This window comes from Adiantum capillus-veneris, chromosome 18 (assembly GCF_014529385.1).
Source record: "Adiantum capillus-veneris isolate H3 chromosome 18, ASM1452938v2, whole genome shotgun sequence".
NCBI classification, from domain to species: Eukaryota; Viridiplantae; Streptophyta; class Polypodiopsida; order Polypodiales; family Pteridaceae; genus Adiantum; species Adiantum capillus-veneris.
The window spans coordinates 2,370,617-2,384,394 of NC_140948.1; positions in this window are offsets into that span (position 1 = coordinate 2,370,617).

Here is a 13,778-nt window from a genome sequence, read left to right on the forward strand (position 1 = left end):
ACTTCTGTTTTCAAGGGGCCCGTCGGGGATTCATACCCGCACACGGCCGAGGGACTTCTACCTTCAAGGGCCCGGCGGGGATTTATACCCGCGCGCAGCCAAGGGACCAAGGTGTTGCTTCAAGGGGTCCTGGCACGGACGGCACCGGCTCAGGAGGGCCCGGCTCGGACGGGACCGGCTCGGGTCAAGTTGCCTTCTCGGGGGCCCGGCTCGGACGGGGCCGGCTCGGGCGGGGTTGCGTTCCATGGGTCGACGGCCGTTTGCGTTTCGCGGGTCTTCGCGGGTCTCGCGTCTCGGGTCCCTAGCCCCACGTAGCCTCAGGCTCCGCCGCACCGCCGACGGGTCATAGAATGCCCCGAGGAACCTTGCGTGGAGTCCCCACGGTGCGCGAGTGCGTGGAGTGAGGCTAACGTGCCTAGGTGGGGGGTCCCCTCCCGTGGCCGGTCTTCGGGAGGCTCATACCCCTTATATACACCCCCGTTTGAAGAGAGTTCGACGACCGCGTCGAACGTGGGAAAAGAGTGCTCGGCTATGCATGAGGCCGTGGGGACAAAGGGGTGCATATAAGTGCAAGTGAGCAAAAACTGTTCCCAAAATGCAAGTAAATCGGCATGCTTTGTTTTTGTCATTTTTGAAATGAGTGAGTGAGTATTTTTGGGGTTTTGGCAGAAGGCTGAAAAAGTATGCTTTGAACACCCAAGTAGAATTCCCCGTACTTGAGCGTTCCCCGAATAGGTAACCCGATGTGCGCGGAGCCACCTGCTGCGTTGGTCCGCGCGGAGGCTTCTTGAAAGCCGAATCTGAAAGAGCGTTCCGTCGCAATGCAGCACTTGCGAGTTTGTCCCTGTTTGGACGTCGTTTGGAGGGCATAGCTCGGGGCCCTGTGGTCTCTTTGTAGACTTGAATGGGTCTTCAGCTCAGCATGGGCCACAAAACGTGGCCGGGGCGCGACGAACACCGTTGGCTTGGTTCGTCGCGTTTTTGGAGTTTCTCTGTTTTTGTCATAAAGAGCCCTGTCTGGCTCGCATCTGCCTTTTCTTCATGGGGAGAGCCCTGTCTGGCTCACATCTTTGCTTTTTGTCATGTGGAGGTGCCCGGCTCGGATCGGGGCCGGCGCGGGTCACGGGTGACGGCCCGTTGTTTGGACGCGTCACGAAGAGCCCTGTCTGGCTCGCATCGTTCCTTTTCCTCATGGAGGTGCCCGGCTCGGATCGGGGCCGGCGCGGGTCACAAGTGACGGCCCGGTGTTCAGGGAACGCGTCACGGTGCGGAGGGCGTGTGGTTGCTTTCTGGAGCTCTCTTCACCAGGATTTTGACGACCCGGGCCATTGCGGTTGGAGTCGTCGTGAGTATCGTGCGCGTCAGGCACGTTAGTCTTCGGCTCGTTTCCAGGAGCTCGTTCTGGAGCTCTGATACCAAGTGTGACGCCCCAGTTTCTGGGCGCGTCGGGGAGGGGGCCCGGCGGGGATTCATACCCGCACGCAGCCGAGGGAACTTCTGTCTTCAAGGGGCCCGTCGGGGATTCATACCCGCACGCGGCCGAGGGACTTCTACCTTCAAGGGCCCGGCGGGGATTTATACCCGCGCGCAGCCAAGGGACCAAGGTGTTGCTTCAAGGGATCCTGGCACGGACGGCACCGGCTCAGGAGGGCCCGGCTCGGACGGGACCGGCTCGGGTCAAGTTGCCTTCTCGGGGGCCCGGCTCGGACGGGGCCGGCTCGGGCGGGGTTGCGTTCCATGGGTCGACGGCCGTTTGCGTTTCGCGGGTCTTCGCGGGTCTCGCGTCTCGGGTCCCTAGCCCCACGTAGCCTCAGGCTCCGCCGCACCGCCGACGGGTCATAGCGTGCCCCGGGGAACCTTGCGTGGAGTCCCCACGGTGCGCGAGTGCGTGGAGTGAGGCTAACGTGCCTAGGTGGGGGGTCCCCTCCCGTGGCCGGTCTTCGGGACGCTCATACCCCTTATACACCCAATAGCTAGATATTGCATCCCAAACCGTGATCACAGCTCTCCTACCAATATAGGCTGGCAAAGCTCTTGCTCTATCTCTCTCTCTCGTAGTCACAGCTGCAGGCAATAGCTAGGAGCATGAGAGTGGAGGGTGGTGTGCGCTCTCTCTCTCTCTCTGGCAGGGACCTCCTCACATATAATGGAGACAAGCAAGAGGCGCTCAACCTGCGCAACTCAAATCTGACCCAGGCTCGCCATGCATGGTTCTGCCATCCGGTCGCTTAATGGGTTTTCATATTACGTAGAAAGAAAAGATAAAAAATTTACAAATAATCGACATTTGATAGGTTTAATTACATTTTATTAAACTTTCAAAACGGGCCCTCCAACCGACTATTTTGACTTTTAAACCGGCTCAAGGCTAAACTAAGGCACACTTTCCTTGAACAATGACTGTAGTTGGATCCAATGGACGACAGTCTTCTTACAAAGGCAGGACCCACAATATCACCTCTTGAATTACCCAATGTAAAATGTGTGTGTGTGTGTGTGAGAGAGAGAGACAGAGAGAGAGAGAGAATGTAAAAAGTAGGGAGAGAAAGAGAAATACATAGATAGAGAGAGAGATCAGGGGCATCAACCAATAGATAGAGAGGGAGTCAAAGAGAAAGAATAAGGATATATATATATATATATATATATATATATATATAGAGAGAGAGAGAGAGAGAGAGAGAGAGAGAATGAAATGATATATTAACGCTTTCAAAAGACCAAAATGACCTACGAAACCAATCTATTACAAACTGGTGAATCTGATACCATCTCTGAGTACAAAAAAAAGAGATAGTAAAATGAATCTAGAAGTGCTACTAGCTAGAACTATGTGGGGTATGTGTGACCACTACAATGGATGCAGAGGAGGCCAAAATCAGTCTATGAGACAAATGTTACACTATGGTGCATGAGAGAGAGAGAGTGAGAGGTAAGAAATAGAAAAAGGAAGAGAGAGAAATAAAGATATATCATGAGAAAGAGAGAGATAGGCCTAAGGCAAGACATGTAGGGATGAAAAAGGAAGAGAGAGAAATAAAGATATATCGTGAGAGAGACAGACCTAAGGCAAGACATGTAGGGATGAAAAAGGAATGATATATCTTTATTTCTCTCTCTTCCTTTTTCTATTTCTTACCTCTCTCTCTCTCTCTCTCTCTCTCTCTCTCTCTCTCTCTCTCTCTCTCTCTCAATGCCGTCATCTTACGGGCGAAGATCGTCTTCTTTTTTTTCCTGCACATTGGACCAAGGACAGATCTTAGCTCTCTCGCTCTCTCTCTCTCTCTCTCTCTCTCTCTGGATACATTTTCCCTAACCGAAGAAAATAAAGGCAAACTTGAAATCTTCTGCGGAGCTCAGAGAATCCGAGCCCTTTGACCACCAGCAATAGAAGGCTGTCAAGCAACTTTTAGGACAAGTGCCTAGGCTGTCTCCCTCAATGTCTCGCAGTTGCCAACGTATGGTAGCCTACGATGCTACGCTCCTGCTCTCTTCCGTCTCTCATTACTAATGTGCTTTATTAGGTTACTCTAGCCGACTACACACACAGATTTGTAATCTCCTCTGAAGTCTGTTGTGATGCCTGCTCATCTGAATGCCACGTATGTAGTCTAAAGAAACCAGTGATCTCCCTTTGTGAGTGTCTCCTACTTTTTGTTCTCCTCAAGAGGCTCTCCCTATGTCTTCACAACTCCAATAAGAATAGCCCAAGGCATCTCTGATCCTGTAATTATCTCATAGCTTTGGCCAGTGGTCCAAAACCCTCTCTGAATAGGCAGTGGAAGCAAGGGGTTTGAGGGTAAGAGGGGCCATGCCGCGGCGCCGTTTTACTAGTATATGATAAGGAGGGTTGGACTTCCTACAAATTTTAGCTTGGTTATCAATAATAAACGAAAAAGCTCTCATAAAGAAAGATAACCCTTGGTAATATAAGTTGGTAGATATCGCATAAGGGCTTGGCCTTTTTTCTTATTTTTTAAGGGGTTGGTTAGGAAGACCATTACGAAACAAAAGAGTACCTATAATTAGTGAGCAATCACTGAAAGAGTGTATACAGCAAATGGACTGTTGGAAACCACCAAATAACATTTAAACGCAAGAGACGAGGCATAGGTTGGCAAATTGGAGCTATAAAATGGCTCACTAGAGCGCAACAAGAGAACACACATACGCTGCGATCACAAGTTGTTGAAGCGCTACTAGCGTTTCTTATCTCTCACTCGATAACTCTCTTGCTCTCTCTCTTCTCTCTCACTCACTCACACATACACACACGCACAAGAAGTTTTGGATAGATCCTCACTATAATTCTCACATTGTGACTTACCTCAACATCATGAGCTTCTCTGGGGGAGGCACCATATAACTAGCTAGTACGATTGGGGGCAGGGAATCACCGGCCCCCCAAACCGGTGGTCCTCTGCCCACAATCGTACCTAGCTAGGTATGCGGTGCCTCTCGAGCAAAAGCTCATGATGTTATGCATTGTATGGAAAACACTGAAAAAGACTCAATTTTCCTACATGAGAAAATTTCTTAGTCTTCTTGTGACTCAAGATCAAATTGAACGCTGGATAGCGCAAACACACACACACACACACACACACACACACACACTTAAGACCGAACAGAAGGTTGGCTTTCTCTCTCTCTCTCTCTCTCTCTCTCTCTCTCTCTCTCACACACACACACACACACACACACACAAACAATTTGCACGCCAGACACACACGTAAGACCAAACAAAAGGTTGCGCTCTCTCTCTCTCTCTCTCTCTCACACACACACACACACACAATTTGCACGCCAGAGTGCACGAACTCGATAGGCTTGCTGAAGTTTCTAACTGCGCAGAAATAATACCGATATGGTTCATGCTTAGATGACATAATGCAATAGTCATTTGTTTGTATGCTAAAGGGGATCCATTAATAAAACGCAAGAAGAGTTAATTCTTTGAGGTAATTTTTTAACACAATGAATAGCATAAGTAGACATTTCTTACGTGCATATATATGCTCACATTTTGACACACATGAAGGCACATAATAAGGTGTATATACACACCGGCATCGTTTGTTTATATGGTACTAAAGTAGGACAACACAAAAATACAAGCACCATGACGACGGCTGCAACTAAGGGTGTGTTCAGGTTAGGCGACGGAAGAAAAATGCAAAGGGGCATCGGTCCTCCATGGCAAAATTTGATTGGTTGGAGTTGAGGCACTCTTCCTCCGGGCCCTCCACTTTTCTTCCGACCCCCCCCCCCCCCCCCCCCCCCCCCCCCCGGAAGAGTTGATGGCCTCTCTCAGCCCCCTTCACTTTTTCACTTTTCCTCCTCCACATTGTTCGCACTAGACGGCGGCACATTTAGGAAGGCTTGTTTCTTCCGCCGGTTCAGTATGAACCCAACCTAATCAGGTGGAAAAGTGCACGTTGCTTTCTATTTGAAGACAAAAACTTTATGCCTAATAAAAGCTTCGAAAGGCAGCATTTATATAGTTATATAGTAAGTTTAGAACTATAACAAATAGCCCATGAAAGAGATACAATTAAGATCAAATCCTCATGTGAGGTCTCCAATGGGAGTTTCTGTATATGGAGTTTCTAAAAAAATTAACTGAAAAATAATCGAAATGTTGTCAAAATTTTCTAGTTTCATATCTTTATATTTGTTTTTAAACTAGAATGGATGTAGGAACTATAAAATATTGGTACGTATGTATCATATAAGTTTAAAACTGAGCTAGTGAAGAAATTCAAATCATCCTAAGAGGGCTTAGATTGGAGTAGGTTGATTCCCATACTCCATTTACAAGGATTAGACTCTCTCTTAATGATGCTGATCCAAAAACTCATAAGACGACGTACTTACCCAGTGGAAAACCTCGTCCATCTGCCATAAGAGACTTCCCAAAAGGATGTCGATCAGGCGTCCTCAGCAAATCAAAAGTACCCATTAAGCTAGAACATGCCATGGCAGCAACAAAAGTCATAAAGAAACGGATTATGCCTTATAGGAAGGCAAAAAAACTACCCCAATATATATACAAGGAGAGTGAGGGGGTCTATAACTATGGGACAACGATAACAAGCAAAATGGGTTGTTTGGATACATGTCTCCCCATCAAGGTAGCCCAAGTTCTAACTTGCTGCTTCTTTGTTGGATGGTGGCAAGTATAGACCTATTCTTTCATGGTCTCTAGAGCTCGTTCATTCTCCTACCAGAAACGGATGTACCAAGAATAAGTTCAATAATAAAAATTTGTCTTTTGTCTTGTGTCACCTGTTTACGTCATTTGTCTTGTGTCAAGTGTGAGTATATGGTTCTTAAATGAAGGGATGTCAAATATAAACACTCTCTCCTTGTTTCTCGGGTTGTCCTTGGTCGGACAACCACCATATACTGAACTTGATTTCATTTTTTTCTATTGCTTATCTTGGTGTATATAATCTCTTTCAAGTTGGCTCGATAACATCATTAACACGTGTAGGCTATTCAGAGCCAAAAGACATCCCTATCCCCCCTATCTTCCCCTAGTGCTTACTTTCTTGTTTTAAAGGAACTGAATTTCACAAACGTTTTCTATATTATGAGAAAAAGGCAATACAGGAGTAGCAGCTCTCAGCATTGAGAACTGCTTCGGTAAATGATTGGTTGAAGCTTCTAGCCCTGGCAAGGAAAGACCCAACCCAATTGAGAAATGCTTTAGGCACCTTTTTAGCCTCCTTATGCTTTATTGATGCTCATGACTTTATTGGTTTGAATTTTTACTTCTCTTCTTTGCCTACTAATGTTAACAAGCTTTATTTCATAAACAACCTCCCTATTCTCCCACTTGAAATTTGATTGTCTCAAGAGGTTGTTAACCTTCTCTTGGATCTAGATCTGTTAGATCAAGATGAGAAGGATGCCCTAGGTCTCATAGATGACCCCACTATTCAAAAGATAGAAAGATCTATGCCGTGCATTTTTCTGAAATAATTCCACTTTTTCCTCCTAGGCAAATTGAGCTTGATGCCATCCATCTGGAAAATAGACTTTGGGACTTTGAGATCTTGAATCAGTGTGCCCCCTTCACCATTGAATCTTTAGCTCTACTTTGCAGTCTTCCCCCAGAGGTTGTAGAACAATGCAAAACTTTAGACCTTCAATCCGAGCATTTACTATCACAGGATAAGGCTTTTACAGTGAAGTAGATCAAGTTATCAGACATTGATAACAAGAAGTGTTCTAATGCATCAGTGGTAGCCCATACAAAGGGACTATCACTCAACGATAAAGAAAACGATATTCGTAAATTCATAAAAAACTGTTGGAATACTTACATGCCCTTTATAAAGTGTAACTACAAACAAAATCCACAATTCAGTTGTCCCTCAACGATCGTATGGTTTGACCACCTCTTGTGGTTTTTCTTTCAAAATATTCCAAGGTTCTTTCCTTACTCTTGTAGACCTGCACAAGTGTATGCTTTCATCAGTTGGGTAAAAGTCTTTCCTATTAAATTTCAACATGCAATTTTGGTATTTTATGATATTCATGAGCATTTATTAGATGCAGCCAAGGGCTTAGTATTATAAAGATTAGGGACACCATTTCTTCCTCGGACATACCATCGACACAATTTTCAAGCCTTCCAAGAGTAAAGAGCAATTAAAAATAATTGCTAGCACACCAAGAAATACGGTCTCATCTTCAAAACAACAAAGGCAGTTTCATGGATTGGAAGATTTTGGAGATACTCCAAGAATGCTAGAATACAATACAGAGGACAAGGTAAGACATCTATCCACTCGAACCAATGGCTTACATTGGTGTAAACAAGCTCATAAGGTAAATATTGGACTCATTCATTTAACTTTTTGCAATAAATTTATGAAATTCATACACTCATGTTCGTTCTTTGATCAATAGTTGGCAAATCTAGGTTTCATAAAAAACCTAGATCAGTTTTGTATTAGTTTTGGCTGGAAATACGGAATATGATAGGACAATATTTGTATAGACAGTTTACCACCTTTGCAGAACCTTTTGATCTCACAAAACCTTGTGTATGCGCAATACCCAAAAAAAAAAGTAACTTCTTGAGGGATTTTGGCACTTATGGTGAGCATGTCATACAATCATCTCACTCATTAATACACGATGCCATGAACTTGGAATTACCCCATCAAACAACAAAGGTCTTCCTTACATTATGGGTAGCTATAAGATTCACAAATTAGCATTTCGTTGAAAAACAAACACCCACGACTGCGTGTTTTCCTCTATAGCAAATATGATTACAAAATTCCTTCAGGGTGTTACACACGGGTTTATTGAATACATTGACAACCTCCAGAAAGACATAAAAACCTTCTCAAAGGTAAACACTAGTACATATTGGATCATTAACAACCAATATGATGAGGTAATTAACCTTTCTAGTTGAATATATTCTATTCATACATATGATGTGAAGGCTTGTTATGAAGAAATTCCTCATCATAGAAACCATAGCCTTATAGATGCTCTAATTTATGGTTGTGGATATCAAGGGTTTAGACCTTCTAGATACAAAATTTTCTTCATAAAGAAAAAATCTGAATTAAAATGAACCTTTGAATTCTTTGAGACCATTAACACCTTTGTTCCGGACAATTGCTTCTCAAAACTAGGTTTAGCAATATACCGGCAAACTAAAGGTATTCCTATGGGGTACTCATGTTCTCCGTTATGGTGTATTTTATACCTAGCTTGGTTTAAACTCGAATACATAAAGAAATTATCAAGCCTCAAAGAAAGAGATATGGTTTTTGCTTTCATCCACTCTAACCGATAAATGGATGATCTTATGTTTATCAAAAATTCGTATATCACACAATGCATGAACCACAACAAACCCTTGTCCCCTGAGGATCCCTTTACAATTTATCCATTGGATATCATTTTTGTGAAACCAACACATACAGAGGTTGGTTCCACATATTTAAACACAAAGATAAGCTTGCAAAGACCCTTTATCGGTGAATACACTACGAAAAATTCTTGGAAGAAGGATGCTTTACCTATACAACCATAGGATGTGTAGCCAAATAGCTGATGGTTAGTTAGTTGTTTTACATATAAGAAATATGAGAAACTTGTTCTAGTTTATGCTCAAGTATTGTACTATACAATATTTTGGAATGTGCAATGTACAGGTGCCTCGATTTTTCTTTTGAAAGCAAGACAAAAGGAGAAGAGAGAGAGAGAGAGAGAGATTCTTTCCAACAATGCCAAGAGGACATGAAAACCCCTTTGGAGGGAAGATTAGAACCCCTTGACATGTCATGCTCATATATGGGATTTCCTTATAGCAATTTTTTTTTAAAGTAGTAGATAAAATCTAGTTGTGCTAGTGGCCCATGTAGAAACAAAGCAAAAGCATGCATTTCGAGAGCACCTTCACCAAAGTCTATAACTACTTTAAGCATGTCCCACGTGTGCTATGTCAAAATAGACCATGTTGGAGAATCTCTATTGGAACTAATTGTATGTAACCCTGTTGTTGCTCTCGTTTTTAGTGCTCCATTTTATATCAATGGACCTTAGCGTTATGCTTTTATAAATTTTCTTTTTTGGCCATATTCACAATTGTGAGTGGGACAAAAGACCTCAAGCATAGCTTGTACCTTGAGGGATCAATAGTACTTCACAAGGGCTTTTTGATAGCATACATAATAAAGTTACTTGAGACGAGTATAATGCAGGGTAGCATCCCTGAGCTTTCTTAACTTTAATCACATCATTGGTTAGAGTATCCTTTATGATTGTAGCGTTAGTTACATGTGCCAAGGAATTCGATAATGAATATACAAAGTAAAGCTTTTTACTTGTAGAAGTCATGTGCCTTTTAATGTTGTAATCAATTGAAGGGTTTGTTAATCAAGCCGTTGGATTGCTTACTCACTACTTGTTGCTCACTTTTTGTGAAGCTTTCCAATCAACGAGCAAAGAAAAATGAGCAAAGCCAATTTTTGAGCAAATATGAGTTGACAAATTGATGCAAGTGCAAGGTATATTGAAGAAAATAATCATGTCAACGAACATCTACAAGAACACCAAAGCATGTCATTTTCTAGCCAGGTTTTATATGTCTAACTGCCCACACTATCGAGGGCACTAGTATCTCTAGCCACATGTGCTTCAAAATGCAACCTTTGAGCTTACCACTCCCAAATACACCAATCACTCATGTGGTTGTAATATACTTTGGCCTGTTCCTTTCCTCCTCCAATCTTTCCTCAATGTCCACTAATATTGGTCTCGATCTTTGAACACTTTTCTCCATCGTGGATTCTCTATTCATTTATGGACTTGGCATGCGCATCTCATGCAAAGAAGAAAGAGCTAGGCTATAAGCTTCTTTCCCGAGCCACCTACTACCTACTCACTCAATAACCTTGCAACCAAGTCTACCACAATTGGCCCAGTGAATGTGTGAGCTCCTTTTAAATATGCATGGTATCTCACACTTTGCAATACAAACAAAACTATATCCATGCACGTGGCCTCATGCAAACCTATGCTTTCCTCGTATCCAACAAATGCACACATGCTTGCATGCTTTGTCTCTGAAAGATTTGTTCTTGAACAAAAACACCTGCCTCATTAACTTACATGAGGCGCCCTTACATCCCACCATGTCTCATTAACTTACACGAGGCGCCCTTACATCCCGCCGTGTTTCCAAGAAATGTATCAACGGTTTATTGCTAGTAGTCTCCATGACGTTTGAAGTCCCCCTCTGTTATTGGCAACGTTGAAGGTCAACCGAGTGCCTTGTCGATGGATGTTGTCAGTGATAGAAGTGAGAGAAAAGGTTTTGGTTGGAGTGAAGCTTATGCAGATATGTTTGTCAGAAAGCCTCGACCTCTGGAGCGAAACAAGGACATTCTGAGGAAGTATCTCTAGGTCGGTGTTGTTTAAAAAGTGAAAATTCCCTGATGGAACACCCTCAAGGAGACTATTCTCTTGTACTCATTTGTTCGATAGGAAGCAAAGTCGAAGAAGGGAGCATACCTAAACTAGCCCTTGAGAAGGCTATTTTAACAAGTGATAAAATCACAAGGCGTGCCTTGAAAAATGCTACAAAAATGAAAAAAGGTGACTAGAGTGATCATGAACTCTAAATAGAAAAATTACTACCATAACCACCACCATAAGAGCCAATCTAATCTATTAGCATTGTTGTGGGTAAATACATGTATATGAATAAATATATGTGTTGCAGTTTGGCCAGCAGACACATAAGCTACCAAAACAGAGAGAAATAAGAGGTTTCCATGTAGCAGGCACGTCCAATTTGACATTCATAAGAATTGGGGCATGCTTATGCCTGCATCTATATTATAGTAAGCGAGGGCATTGAGAGGCGAAGTGCCTACAAATTCTGGAAGTTTTCGAGCGGAAGGTAGCATGGAGATTGTTATAAAAAAACCAAGGTCCAATGAGCTGAAATTGAAAGGCATGGTTAGATTTTGAGCTTGCCTTGAAGAAAACCGGGAAATTTACACAAATTAGAGGCAAAAGCTACAAATTTTGACATGAAAACCGGGAGGCCCGAGAGAAGGCTACTCTAACAGCAGAACGGATGTGGGAAAACTTGAGAAGGGAAGAGCTCTCTTTGTTCATTTGACCTATGAAGACCAAGGGAAGGCATGGGAATCTGCAAGCCAAGGGGGCATGATGAGGGCTTAAACATTCACCTTCAAGTTCGTAACATTACGATGATGTGTTGACCCTAGTGAAACCAACTCCGTCGAGAAGATTGGGTTATGATTGAGTGAAAGCACCTTCACTGCCGCATCCAGTTGCTGGACCGTAGTTGCTCTGTAGAATTTGCTCATGCCTTCTATACCAACTAGTATAGCCGGCGGGCTTCGTCCGTCTCTCTCTCTCTCTCTCTCTCTCTCTCTCTCTCTCTCTCTCTCTCTCTCTCTCTCTCTCTCTCTCTCTCTGCGTCATTGTGCTCCCAGAGCTGCAGGCCACACCCGCCGCTTGAAGGACGTTCTAACACATGGCAGGGAGGGGGAACCGGAATTCCCTCCCCCGTTATCCTTAGTATAGATAAGTCTCGAGTCATTGAAATTGTCGGTTGCTACTTCGAGGTCTTTTTTGTGAACCGTCTCAAATGTCTGTTATATTCTGGTACTTCATCGAGCACGCCCCTTGGTTAGGCTGCGGCAACCCTTTTCATCCTTCGGCAGCAAAAGACGAATAGCAAGACCATACATACGAACCAGTAATCAAACAACACCAAAAAGATCAAACACTATTTTAATTAAAATTCAGATCCACAAGCAGCAAACGTCCTCTTCGAAAAAAAGACCCATTACATCTGTCGATAGACTTCAAATTTTGTCATAACTACAAATATATTGAACAAAACTTTGATGACTTGTTAAAACAAATATTTCAAGCTAAGGAAATGGTTTAAGCCTTTGAAAAACCATGGCAATGAAACTCCTCTTCATTGATTCCAACAAAATCATTCTAAGACTACCTCCTCTTCACTCTCACTAGATCCTCGAGCCTTTTGTCTATCACAGAAGCACTCGTTGCGGACTCATGCCAAATAACCTCTACAAACAAAACCTAAATACAATTAAGCAAGTAAAAACAAACAAGTTCATGCAACATCTGGAACACACATAATCAAAATAAAAATTTATCGATCTAACGATACATAAGGAGCTCAATCTGGAAACCGACTCATAATTGCATACATACTGGTCAAGAAAATCATAAACTACCATGCTCTCTTGCTTGATAAGATCATCTACTTGTCAAAAATAAGACAAGAAACTAATGACCCTGACGGAAGCCATGTATTTTTAAAACATAGATCTATATGAAATTGGATGGCTTCTAAAGAATTTCTGATGTTCTTAATACTATCCACTCACAATTGTGAGTTTTGCAAAAAAAAACATAGATCTAACTGGGTTGACAATCTAAAATTACAGAAAGTCTTGACTTACTTTTGACACACGACGGATGATGAGCCCATAGCCTATTCAGTCGAATGCAAGCCACACACCACAACATGCAGTGGATGGAGAAGAAGGTCTGTCAAGAAGATCCAACAGAGAAAGGGTGTCGCATGGCACTCGTGGGAAATAATAGAGAGAGAGAGAGAGAGAGAGAAGTAGAAAGAGCGTTGGGGTGCAATGCTAGCTAGGAGTGTCTATCATATGCCATGTTGACAGAGCATCTGTCCCTGTGCGTTTGTGTTTGATTTGCTTTTGGCACGAAGGACGCGGCAGATCGAGGGGGAGAGAAAGGTGAGGATGCATCCAAGAAGGCCACCAATAGTCCAAGAGGAATCCAGAGGCAGTCGAGGAGATGTGCAGAAGAAGTGGTAGTACTAGCGAGACCCTCCCCTACACAAACCAATGTACGTCTCACGCATGCGAACAAGGGCTACCCCTACCCTAGCACGCACACAATGCTTGCAGGTCGTAACTCTTTTTTCTTCTGCCTCAACACGCAGGTGCGTAGCCTCCATGGATCTCTTCTCTCTCAATCTTGTGCACAAGCAGGGCAGTGCTGCCCTCTTCCAAGCAGGTGATACCCATGTTGAATTCCTTGCCACTTTGCCTACAAGATTGTAATGGTTGGCTCGTTTCTCATACATGCACACACGTTTCATAGTTGCTTCTGTAGTTAAGTGACAAAAAGCTCTGCATGGAGATGATCTCTCTCTCTCTCTCTCTCTCTCTCTCTCTCTCTCTCTCTCTCTCTCTCTC